The following is a 14,400-nucleotide window of genomic DNA, read 5'->3' as shown; positions in this document are numbered from 1 at the left end:
CAGACTGAGCAAAACTGCAGTTACTCTAAACTGAGTAAAGGCACCTTTACTCAAATCTGGGTTACCGATGTTGGTGGCAAAATCTGGGTAAACGATACCCAGCTCCTCCGGGGCCTTGATTTTGTTAATTTATTTCCAATTTAGATTTTGATTAAAAAGCTCTCAGTTGCCATGTGCTATTCACTTACCTGATGCTGGAAAACTGTTCCCCGGAATAATTCCACTGTTTTCCCGTCATTTATCGGCATATTTTTCGCGAAAACTTTCATAGTTTCCAGCGTTCTCCTGACCGCTGCCATATTATCAAGCCGAAAAGTGACAAAGTGCCGATTACCCTGATCTTTACCCAAATTCAGCGAATCTGGGTTTTCGGGTTACCCGGATTTTGACAACTGCTAACAACATGAAAATCCGGGTCGAATCGACCCAGTCGATGGGTAGTTTCAGGTTAGCGTGTACGCATATTATATAAAAATTCCTTGAAGATGCATTTCAAATTCAAACCAATTCACATTGAATCCAAATCTAATTTAAGTTCAATAAAATAAAATTTTGATAAATTAATCTTTTTCCCGATTTTAAAATTTACTTCAACTATTCGTTCCACTTTGCTTGATCTCTTTTTTTTTAATTTCAATACTCTTTCTCACTCGAAAAGTAATTATTTCTTTGCTAGGCATTCCTAGACAATGAGAGTATATTACAGGTGGGGAAGAAGAAGAGATGGCTATGTATTAGTAAGCAAAGATAAATGTAAACGAAAATAGTGACATGTTTTGCACCAGACACGGATCTCACGCACACGAAGTATCTTCTTCCCCACCTCCATTAGACTCTCATTGATTCCTAGCCTCTGCGAATCGATGTTTTTTTTTTGCACAGTGCCCTGCCTCTCGCACCAACGAAAACGTTTATTTATTTATTTTCTTTTTCGCTAGTTATGCACATGCAAAATAGTCACATTTTGCGCGACGTCCTCTCACACCGGCGAAAACATTTGTTTTCCGGTGGGCGTCCTCTCGCACCCGCGGAACAAACATATTTTTGCGCGGTGTCCTCTCGCACCGGCGAAAACATTTTTTTTTTTTGCTAGGCGTCCTCTCGCACCTGCGAAACATATTTTTCTGTTGGGTGTCCTCTCGCACCCATGAAACAATCACATTTTGCACGGCGTCCTCTCGCACCGGCTTGAACAATCCTACTTTTATTTTTCTTCGACCTCTGCTCTCGCACCGTTAAATGCACATTTTTGACCCGCACGCCATATCACTGGCAGAAATAAACTTTTCCGCCACTCATCTTATGTTCTTCACAAGTCCAATCTTTTAAAAATACTTACAATTCTACCGGGGCTGCGCCATTGTCGTAAATCCAAATTAAAATTGGCTTTAAAATGGTTGCTGATACGGAGCGCCACACGAACACGTCCGTTCGTTCCAAAATCCGTCAAAAGAAGGACGAGAAAAACCAAACCCGAGAACGCCTCGAGCTTGGCTTGCTTAGTTCGCTTCTTCTTATTCTGCGAATCTCTCATTCGTTATGTCGACATATTCGTTATGTCGACTATCAGTTCTGGCAAATGCACTGAAATAAATTTGCAACCTAAACATAATAATTTTCTCATCCATTTTCCCAACATATTATTATATCCTACTTTTTTATTCGCTACATATACTACACCAGCTACAAAATTTGAGCAACCCATTGATAATTAGTTTCATTATTTTCAATTAGAAACAAGTTGAACAATAATTTAATGTTTGTTTTCCAAGTAAAACCACCACATTCTCTTGGTGGAACTAGCGCCAAAAGGTAAAACAACGGCAAATTTGTACCCCGATTTGAAATTCGACAGCGCCGCGTAATGGCCACATTCCCAGTTATTTCAAAACAGCCGTTGCAATGCTTTACACAATAGCACTACATGAGCTTGGACGTCTGTTCTCTGTGACTACAGTTATTTCTTTTTGTAAAAACTAAATCATACCGATAAAAATCTTAAAAAATGTAGTCGAGCTGCCAAGTTTCACCAATTAAAATAGGCGGTGTGCAGGACTGCCATATTGTAGGTTCCTCGTTATAGAAAAAGCAAGGCGTTGGATGTTAAAATACAACAATTGTTGTATGAAGTGCCAAAAAAGAGAGTGGGCTCATTATGTACTTTGACAAATACGCAGTCTACTTCAAGCGCATAGAATCTGCTTCCAACAAAATATTCATATACCAGCATCCAAAAGATCGCAATATATATTAAGATTTGCGAGTGATGCTTTGTAACCAAAAGGTTGTGACTGAGTATAGAATTAGCTGATGTTAAAATAAACGTTAATGAAAAAAAGGTTGCGCAAACTTATCGCAGACTGTTAGAAGACAGCTTCTACTATGACCAGGATTCAAGAATCTTGACCTACGCGAAGTTGTGAAGGAGACAACTACGTTATAAAAGTCTTGGAAATGCAAGGGATGAAATTATTCAATAAACCTAATTATTAAAAAAGATGCTCATAATCTCAAATTCAGATAAATTTCTTGCGAGATAGGCAACATTAATATTGAAAAGATGGATATTATTTTAGATAAAAATTCAACCTACAAGTCATACAGTAAGCAACAAACATATAATTTAAAAAAAGATTGCTTGAATTCCGGGATTAAATACAATCATAAATTATTGAGAAAATGATATCTTTAAACGCACCAAAACTGGTACAAATCTCCAAGGGAATTATTTATATGAATTCCATTTTTACTAATAGTTTTCAGTCTTATCCAAAACCCCATCTTTCATAATATGAGCACAAATTATTAGGGTAAATGTACCAATAGTGGTGCTATTAGTAGCTCCTTGTAGTAAAATAATTGAATAAAATTGATAATATCACAAAATAAAAAGTCTGAAAACGTTAATCGGTAGTTTATCACTTAAATTTGCTTAGAAAAATGTAAAAATCATTATTTATTTCAGTTTTTGTTAATAAATTACTTGCACCAACTATAGGTACACGGTTCCTATAATGGAGTTAAAATTTAACATTGGTTCCTATAGTGGCGCATCCCATTGAATTCTTATGGGACCCACCACTATAGGAACACTACCACCACTATAGGTGCAAAGGAGCAAAAAAAAAAAATAAGGAAAATAATTGTTTAAAATAGCGTTTTCGTCAAATCCTGCACACAAAACTGAATTAATATTATCAATTAGGTTTGATGCATCTATTAAAAATGCGATTTGTAAGCTTTTTGGTCGAAATAGTGCTAAGTTGCCACTACCACCACTACTATTGGTACTACCTCCACTAAGGGAGCTTTTACCCTATACTGAATAAGATTTGCAATAACCCCATAGAAATACACAAAATATAGCGATGATTTACAGAAGTGCAAAAAACCGATGGTACGGAGAGAATAGAGACCACCGGTGCGCAAAGGCGACCGATCATTATTGTCTATCCAGTTAAAATCAAGACCGACATTCAATCAAAAATCGCCATTTTCTTGGTCCACAAGTGTCGCAACTGTTTCGCATCTAGTGCGCTGTGTTGCTGACAACAACGGGAAGGATGCGCACTACATTTGACATGATTTCAAAACGTCGCGAGTTGGGTCGCGTCGCGACTTGATTGTGCGAATTCCGGTTTGGTGGCGGCCCGACAATATTTTACTCACATGGAAACGAACGACCGGTGCGAAAATGGGTTGATAACGAAATTGAAAATCGTTAACGACGTGCTGTTGCGTGTGTAGTATTAAGCCCACGGGTGGGCTTGGTCTGAGTGTACAACAGTTGAGGCAGCGCGGTATGCTGGAGGATCGATCATTACCGTTAAAGTAAGTTTTGACATGGTTTAATTAAAAAACACTGAAGTGTAAGATCAATTCATCACTTTTTTCTAAATAACGGTTTATTGTCAAAAAGACTTCATCAGTTTTGAGAACTATCATGACAAACCCATTCTACTACCCATAATATATTCGAATCAACCAATAAATCGGTGCACGGTTCAAATGATTAAAATATTGTCTAAAATTGTTTAATGCTCTAAGATGTCAAGTAAATGTTTAATTTCAAGAAATCCTCTAACATCCTCTAACACTAACAAGCCATGGCTAACACCGCTAGCCATCATGGTTTCCCATAGCGAAAATCATCATGACTACAGGTCGCAAGCCCTGGCAAAGTGTGGAACGTTTTGATGGCTGTGATGCCTGACCATCATGTACCTAATCAAAATCCCAGGGATACTCAAGTGACCATACTGTTGGGTTGTGGGGGTTGCGTGTGTGGGGTGCATATATTGACAAGCATTGCTATGGATCGTTAGGGCTGAGTGGGAGCGGGGAATGGATCTACGATTGCTGAATTGCGATTATACCTACTGGTATAGTCGTGGTTTAACAGTGTTGGCGCCGCTTTTCGCTTGTGTTCGGCCTAGGTGGTTTGTTTAGGCGGTGCGGTTAGGTCTGTATGTACTTCGTACGTGCAGTGCGTACGGCTTCAGCATTGTGGTTACTTGGGTAGTGTAGGATAATTGGGTACTGAGGAGGTCGTCATTGATTCTGTCGACACCATTGAGTGTTCATTGTTGGCGGTTGTATTAGTGATGATTTCTTTAGCTTTATAATCTCATTTATACCACGCACAAACTTTGGGAACAGGGACTGCTTTGTAATGCAAGAGAGGGATTTAAACTCTGCGTTACGGGTTGGGTGAGGTCATGCAGATAGAGGCAACCCAGGTGAGCTTGCGGCTCGAGTTGTGATGAATGAATGAGTGCAGTGTGTGTGGAGTGCGCTACCCTGTGGGTGCAGTTCAGCGCTTGAATTTGAGTGAATATGAATCAAACGACCAGTTATCAGCGCCAGCAACCACTACGAACGAATACGCAAAGGGAGCGAAGAAAAACTGAACCAAATCCGACTGCTGTTCCTCATCGGTCGGTTTACTTGTGAAGCAAACTAACTGGCGATCGTTCATACTCAGTTGCTGCGGTGAGTGTGAAGATGGGAAAATGATTCAGTGGTTTTATTTGTTGCTAAAAACTTGTAAAAACAATCATTCTGCTGGTATGGGAATATTGTACGTGACTATTGTAATCGGTTTAATTTGAGTTTATGTTATTTGCACTGTAATAACGGGATAAAAACTAAGTATATTCATTGCCGTATACGCCGGCGAAGAGAAAGATTCAGAGAGCCACCACGCATATGAACCACCATTTCTCACTCTCAGTAATAAATTTGATTGCTCATGCTCCCACTTGCTTCTGAAGCATGTTAGCCAATGAAGGTATACAGCTACCGCTCTGGCTTGAGCAGCGTCGGTCAAAGAGGAGCAAATTTTGATTCGTCCGGGGGAAAACGCTTCATTTTGCAAGCACTGGTGCAGTTGAGTCCGGGTTGGAGTGGAAAGAGACCCTTCTCTACCCTAGATCGGTTTCGGTTGTACGGGCGGGGTAGTGTTTGTCTTATTTGTAACGTGTTGTGCGTGATTTGCGGCCCGAGCTGCGTGGTTACTTGGGAAGTATTGTGCTCTGCAATCTAGATTTTGGTTTTAAGGTGAAGCTATGGCTGGGCAGCAGTGCTTGCAAAATGAAGCGTTTTCCCCCGGACGAATCAAAATTTGCTCCTCTTTGACCGACGCTGCTCAAGCCAGAGCGGTAGCTGTATACCTTCATTGGCTAACATGCTTCAGAAGCAAGTGGGAGCATGAGCAATCAAATTTATTACTGAGAGTGAGAAATGGTGGTTCATATGCGTGGTGGCTCTCTGAATCTTTCTCTTCGCCGGCGTATACGGCAATGAATATACTTAGTTTTTATCCCGTTATTACAGTGCAAATAACATAAACTCAAATTAAACCGATTACAATAGTCACGTACTGTTACAAACGCAATATAATTAAAATTAATTTTTCAAGATTTTTCATTTATGACGCAGACGGGTCTACCCGACGCAATTATCAGTCTATCTATCACCTCAACATTGTAGGATTAGTCATTACAAGAGACTGTCGCCTCTGTAGAAGTAGACGAAAAGGACAGAGAAAAAATAACAACTGATAAAGATAGGGCCCTAATCTTGACCCTACTGCAACGGGCAAACGCAGGTACCGCACATGATAGAGAAATGCAAATAATATGATAATACGTCATTCTTTTAGACATAGGCCTAGTATATAAGGATGTTTGAAATATATGAAGATAGGTCAGTTGAAATTTAGTGTTTCATTCAGAAAGTTATCCGTCCCTCGTCAAGACGACCCTTGTTCAAGGTAGTTACCAAACTCTCTAAAGAGGCCAGGACTTCTGCTGCAAGTAACCAGCCCTTAGGTTTTTGGAATCTCACCCAACAAGTTCACTTGGAACTTGTAAAATATTGAATCCAAAACTCCCTCAGTAAACCTTACGCTCTCAAACCATTAGAGCAATCGGTCTGAGGCTTAGTGAGGAAAACAATATTTTACAAGAAGAGGTTTCTTCTGTTGATCAAGTTTCACCTCAGACAGTATCGGCACGGTACGCATCCCTTCGCGCGTTTTCCGGCCGAAACATTTGGTGGTTATTCCAGAGAGGAATCCAAAATCGCGAACTCAGTAAAAGTAAAAAGGTGTTGCTGACGCCAGAAGAGCAGCAAGTGAAAAGTCGACGAGAAAAATCCGACGAATATCACAAAAATCACACCGACCACCAGGATCAGGACCAGCATCGTAAAAACTGCGGAAAGGCAACAAATTGAACCGTCTTTCCCGGCACGGAGGCAGGTATTTCAAAACTCATCTATCCCAACCACGGAGGCAGGTATTTTTTAACTGCGGAAGGGAAACAAATTGAATTGTCATTCCCGGCACGGAGGCAGGTATCTCAAAACTGCGCCGGGGCAATAAAACCCAAGAAAACCTTTAAGATGGCAAAAAAGAGTATCGCTCCTGAAGATTTGTGGAGCTGCGGTGCCTGCGAAGAACCCAACACTTACGATGACTTAGTTGCATGTAATTTATGCGACACTTGGTATCACAAAAAGTGTGCTAGCCTCAAAAATTTACCGGACGACAAAGAAAGCTGGGTATGCATGAATTGTTATAAAAAGAAAATCACCAAGATGGAGCAAGAAGTCGATCACATCAAGAAGACGGAAGACTTGATCAAAAAACTGCAGGGTGAATTGGCACAAATGAAATTGAATTCAGCATCAAACGTGAAGCCAGAAGTAATCGAGAACAAGCAACAAGAAGACTTCCAACGCAACATGTTTTTGTGGAACCAGAAACAAATATTGATGGAGTTACCGCACTTCGACGGTAACCCAAAAGATTGGTCTAAATTTAAAAATGCATTCGATGTCACAACAACTCAAGCCGAGTATTCAAATTTAGACAATCTTTCACGACTGGAAAAAGCGTTGAAAGGGACAGCAGCAAAATCCGTGCAGCCGCTAATGATAAGTGCAAATAATGTTCCACACATTATGCGGAAATTGGAGGAACAATTTGGCCAGGCTTCTATGATTTGCAGAGAGCTGCGAGGAGATTTAGAAAGAATAAAAAAACTCGGCAACAAAACCATTAATGAAATAGCGGATAAGCTAGATTGCTTCATCATAAATATGAACACTTTAAATCGAGCAGATTTATTAACAGATCCGCGATTATTGGAAGAACTCATTTGGAAACTTCCATACAATCTACAAGTGAATTGGGTTGAATACACCCAGAAATATGTGACACAACATCAGAGACAACCTGCATTGACAGAATTAAATACTTGGATTAAACCACACGCTGCCACACAACTAGCAATGAACAACATGCAAATGTGCACATCGGCACCGGAGAAAAAAGGACGAATGAATGTTCATCACGACAAAAATAGGGAGCAGCCACGAGAACATTGTCGCATATGCAATTCGGCGCACAAAATAGAAGATTGCTATTTTTTTACGAAGCTATGCCCACAAGAAAGAGTCACCAAGGTTTTCAAACTTAAGTTATGTACAAAGTGCCTTAAGCCACATAACTACAAAAAATGCTATTCACAAAAAAAATGCGGAATAGACAATTGTCCTGGTCGACACCATAAACTGCTACATGGAGGATTTGTAAAAACATACAAGGAAAGGCAACCATCGGAAGAAACAATAAAAACAGTCACCGGATCAACACATGCTCATCATAGTCGTGATCAGGTATTCTATCAAATAATACCTATAACTTTGAAAAACGGACCGATTAGTGTTCATACAAGTGCCTTCCTCGACCCTGGATCATCTTTAACGTTAATCGATAATGAAGTGGCCAAGGAATTGAATCTAAAAGGGTCCAGCGAACCACTCACATTGAAATGGACGAATAATGTATCAAGAGAAGAACGCGACAGCAAACTTGTAAAATTCCAGATAAGCGGAACAACAGATCGATTTTATAGTATGGCTGAAGTGAGAACAGCCGAGGATCTGCATTTACCGATCCAATCCCTCGACTATGATGAACTAGCACAAAAATATTCGTACTTAAGAGATCTGCCTATAAAAAGCTATCTGAAGGAACAACCAAAGTTATTAATTGGATTGAACCATAGCCATTTATTGGTTCCATATGAAACACGTATTGGTGGACCCAATAATCCAATAGCCATCAAGACTTTGTTAGGTTGGTTGATATTCGGGAATATTAGTGAAGTGGTAAAGGCGAAACACCTGATGGTGATTCAAGAAGACACTGAACTATCAGACCTCATCAAAAGACATATTTCTATTGAGGATTTCGGTGTAAAGATCCCGCTGAATTTACCACAGTCGAAAGAAGTGATTAGAGCCAAATATTTAATAGACGAAACGTTGAAACGGAAAGGTGTACGCTATGAAATAGGTCTGCTATGGAAATACGATAATCCAAAGTTCCCGAAAAGCTTCAACAACGCATACAAACGATTAGAAAACATGGAGCGAAAGTTAAAAAACGAGGAAGCAACCAGAGAATGGGCCATTCAAACGATGAAAGATTATATTAACAAAGGATACGCTAGAAAACTCACACCGTCAGAAATTAAAAGTTGGTCCAATGATGCGTATTATCTTCCTCATTTCATAGTAGAGAATAAGAAAAAACTCAGATTAGTTTTCGACGCCGCCGCTAAGATAAATGGAGTATCTTTTAACTCTATGTTACTAGCTGGACCAGATGCTACTACCTCATCATTTGGCATAACGATCAGATTCCGAGAAGGAGCAATTGCAGTGGCGGCCGATATAAAAGAAATGTTTAGTCAGGTCGCCATAAAGAAAGAAGATCAGCGTAAACAATGCTTCTTGTGGAGAAATTGTGATCAAACTCGTAATCCAGAGATTTACTGCATGCAAGTAATGATATTTGGATCAACATGCTCACCGGCATGCGCACAAGCAGTAAAGAACTACAACGCCAGTTTATTCAAGGATTCGAATCCCCAAGCATCTGAAGCAATCATCAAGCAGCACTATGTAGACGACTACATGGACAGTTTTGACTCAATGGACAATGCAATCAAAACAGTTAACGATGTAATCTCTATACATGATCATGCTAGTTTCTTCATTAGAGATTTTGTATCTAACGAACAAATATTGCTTGCATCGTTACCAAGCAATCGCATTAAAACTGGAAAGATACGAGTTCTGAACGACAAAGATTCACAAACTGAAAAAGTACTCGGATTGTACTGGAATACTAAAATGGATTACTTCAGTTTTGAGTTGAATTTTGAGAAGTTACCCTTGGAAGTAAGAAATTCAACACGAAAACCTACTAAACGCGAAGTTCTTTCTTTCATCATGAGTATTTATGACCCGTTGGGACTTATTTCACATCTTACCATTCATGGTAAAATCATAATGCAAGAAATGCATAAGGAGTCTTCCAACTGGGATGAAGACATTTCGGATCATTTGTACAAAAGATGGAAACATTGGCTCAGCCTAATTGAATCTGCAAAAACTATTGTAATCAACAGATGTATTATGGATAAACAAAGCCGGAGATTTGAACTCCATGTGTTTGTTGATGCATCAGAATACGCCTTTTGTGCTACCATATACGTTAGAGGAATTGATAAACTAAATAATACAACAAGTGTAAGATTGCTATCAGCCAAATCAAGAGTAGCACCGATTAGAAAGTTATCAATTCCAAGACTAGAACTTATGGCAGCCATTCTTGGAACCAGATTGGCAGAAACTATCCATAAGGAATTACGGAAAAGGCCGGATAGAACCATATTTTGGTCCGATTCACAAACTGTGCTTTCTTGGATTAATTCAGATCACAGAAACTACAAGCAGTTTGTAGCACATCGCATCGGAGAACTACTTGATACAACAACGATGGATCAATGGCGATATGTTCCTACGGAAATGAATCCAGCTGATGAAGGCACAAAAATGGTGAAAAATTCTAAGTGGATTTCAGGGCCAAAATTTCTTAAGGATCCAGAATCATGTTGGCCAAGCTCCAGATTTTCACGAAATACAACGGAGGAACTTAGAGATGTCACTCTTATGTTTCACACATCGGATGAAGCAGATCTTGACTTTATCGAAGAAATCCGATATTCTCGTTGGGTCAAGTTGCTTAACCGAATGTGCGTGATAAAGAAATTCGTGGACTGGGTCAAAGATAAGAAAAACTTCCAGAAACATATTAGTGATGACGACAGAGAGGTAGCGGAACAAATACTGATACGAAAGGCACAATGGGATGTTTTCACCGAAGAGATGAAAGATTTGACTAAAAACGGTAGGCTGACAATACGCAGCAAAATTGCCTGCCTCACGCCCGCATTAAACGAACGAGGTGTAATGATATTTTGCAGCCGTTTGAGTCAAACGAACATCGTACCAGAAACTACTCGACAACCATTTATACTACCTTATAAACATCACATCACTAGACTCATCATGCAAAGATACCACGAGAAATTTCTGCATCAAACCGATGAAGCAGTTTTGGCAGCAGTGTATCAGAAGTATTGGGTAATTAAGTCTCGGGCACTATTGAAAAATATCAAGAGCAACTGCCAGGTATGCAAGATTAGGAAAGCTATACCTGCACATCCACAAATGGCCGCATTACCTGATTGTCGTTTGAGTCTAATGAATCCCACCTTTACTCATACTGGAGTGGACTACTTCGGACCGATAGAAGTTAGGGTCCATAGATCTGTGGAAAAAAGATGGGGAGTTATATTTACATGCATGACGACTCGGGCAAGTCATATTGAACTTGCAGAAAACATGACTACTGATGCATTTATTATGTGCCTGCGGAATTTCCAGAATAGAAGAGGAAAAATTTCGCATCTCTACAGTGATAACGGCACAAATTTTGTTGGTGCAAACAAACAAATGCAGATATTAATCAAGGAGATAAACGACATCATGGGAGAACGGCAAGCTGCAGCAATGGAAATTAAATGGAGATTTAATCCACCCGTGGCACCCCACTTCGGAGGATCTTGGGAACGACTTATTCGCATAATTAAAAACTGTTTAAATAACATGCTACACGCCAGAAAAGATCGTCTTCCATCAGTCGAAGTATTAAGATCATCACTTATCCAGGCCGAATATATATTGAATTCAAGACCGCTCACCCATATACCATTAGACAATCCTAATGACGAGCCTCTAACTCCTTTTCATTTCTTGATTCTACGTGCAGGCGAATACGTCCCACCACTTTCACTATCCAGCAACAGCCTAAGTAAGCAGGACTATAGGCTTGTTCAACATTATTCACAGTACTTCTGGGATAAATGGAGAAAGGAGTATCTACCTACCATCATTAAAAGAAATAAGTGGACCGACAAGGTGGAACCTATAAAGGTAGATGACATTGTTGTTATCACCGATAAAAGTCTTCCACAAGGTGAATGGTTGAAAGGAAGAGTGGTCAAGGTACACACGGCTCAAGACGGACAAGTGAGATCTGTCGATATAGAAACTTCAAAAGGATCCTATACACGAGCATCGAGTAACGTTGCAATTTTAGATGTGAAAGGTGACTCATCTTCAACGGAAAAAACACCTAAGCAACCCAAGACCACATCTCAACTTGCAAGGTTGCATCATCATCGTGATGAGAAATCGTCATTGAACAGTTGCAAGACAAGAGTAGGATCTTGTTTCGACTCCAAACAACTGATTATAAACCCAGAAAAGGAGATAACCGAGATGGACGAAAATCTTTCCATTATCACGAAAGCTGATATAAACTTTTCCAACTGGGGTAAGCGGCAGAAAATTGACATTGATAAGGTGAAGCAAATAAGAGATAAACTTAATGCTCAAAACTCTTACAAACCCAGAAGAAAGACAAGAATAAGAACACCAATGTGGACCTTCACTATGTTAGCATTCTTCTATCTCATCTGCGCGATATTGGGTTTGGAAACGTCAGGACTGATAGGTTATGATTGCGCTAGTCCCGAGGTCAATATGACCAGTTATTCTTTAACAGATGTTTCATCTTGCCTACCTGCTATTAAGAACTTGTCAATAACCGAAGTTCCCATACAAGTTCTTCAAAGAAGTACCAAAAGTTCGGTAATGGTCTATCAGTGCAAGGTGATCCTCAAAAGATCAATACGATACTGCGGCATGCACTCACACATTTCAGACTACGAGCATAGCTACTCCTACATCGTAAAGGAATTCACTTCTGAAGAATGTAAAACGACACACTTACTAGGAGCATTAGCTCTTACGCATGACAAGCGGATTGGTGAGCTAAAGAGGAATAGTACCACCAGAGGTGAAACATTGATTATTGGCAGTATCCGGTCCAGTTCATGCAGTGGAGGAACTTACAGAACACCGGAATATACATGGACTAACGCACTGGTGTATTACGAATATGAAATTTCACTTTATAATTATGAAGCCATGATTGATACAGAAAATGATCAAATCATTCTCAGACATGGTGTAGTATGTCCATATTCTCATGGCAAATGTTTAGATTCCGAGGATGGGTATTCTACCTGGGATATCAGTTTGAATCAAAGGTGCGAAGATACAGAGTTCGAAGTTATATTCGAAGGATCTGTAAATAAAACAATTAATATCGATACCCAACGAAAGGATAACCCTGCCGTGTATACGTCAATATCAGATTCCCACTTGTTTTCCATTCGAACGAAAGGAACATCGAAAATATGTGGATACCAGGGTTATAAAACTGATCACCCGAGAATATTTATACTAGAATCAGTTGGATTTTCAACACCATTCCATAAGAAACCCACCAATGCCAGGAATCATGATATTTTCACTTACTTTAACTCCAAAATAACACTGGTGGAAAACTACATAGGACAGAAGCTAGATGATGTGTATAATTCAGTAATGGTGGAGATGTGCAAAATTGATAAGGCGTTAATGGAGACGAAACTTACATTAGCCCGACTTAATCCAACTGAATTCGTGAATACCATCATGAAGAGATCAGGATTCACAGCAGTAGTTGCCGGTGAAGTGCTGCATGTTCTCGAATGCAAACCGGTCTATGTCAAACCAATAGAGTCAGAAATATGTTATCAAGAGATTCCGGTGAAGTTTGGGAATCAGACAATGTTTTTAGCACCAGTTACACGTACACTACAATTACGAGGAACCGAGATCGACTGTACACCATTACTTCCGGCCAAATTTCAAATCGGAGGACGCTGGTATACCACTGATGGCAGGATGAGAGAAACAGTTGCACCCCATAAACTCACCAGCGATATCATCACCAAATGGACCTACACTCCTCTACCCAACCTAATGGAAAGTGGAGTATACGACAGTGAAAGTTTACAGAAAATGAAAACCATGATCTACGACCAAGGAGACCGTAGAATAGCATCAAATGTTGTTCACAGACTATTAGCAGGACAAACACCAAACCGACAGGGATTTTATTTTGATGCTTTGGTTTCTGAGAAAATAATCGACAACGTGGTCAACAAATACTGGAGTAAATTGATATCTTGGTCCACATGGATAGGCAATGTAACATCGACAGCTATCGGTCTATATATGATCGGACGATTCTTCAAGTTTATCATCGACACATTGATGCATGGACGCATCCTCTATGAAATATATGGATTCGGCTGGCAACTCCTTGCCTCGTTTTGGGATTCGCTAACTACCTTCTTGACACATCGCAACACCCTCAGAAACATCAACAGGACGGCGACCACTGATTATGATAACATGACCACTGATTATGATAACAAGGCCAACCCAGGACCATCCAGTCCATCCCAGGCAGCAGTGGAAGACAAACCAGATGTACCCGGTGTGCGACTTCCCCCGGGGATGTATCCTCACGTAGTAGTATAACGATTTAAAAAAAAAAATGCTTTTCACATTTTAAACAGA

Source organism: Aedes albopictus, chromosome 3, assembly GCF_035046485.1.
Source record: "Aedes albopictus strain Foshan chromosome 3, AalbF5, whole genome shotgun sequence".
In the NCBI taxonomy this organism is placed as follows: Eukaryota; Metazoa; Arthropoda; class Insecta; order Diptera; family Culicidae; genus Aedes; species Aedes albopictus.
This window is presented reverse-complemented; position numbering follows the sequence as displayed.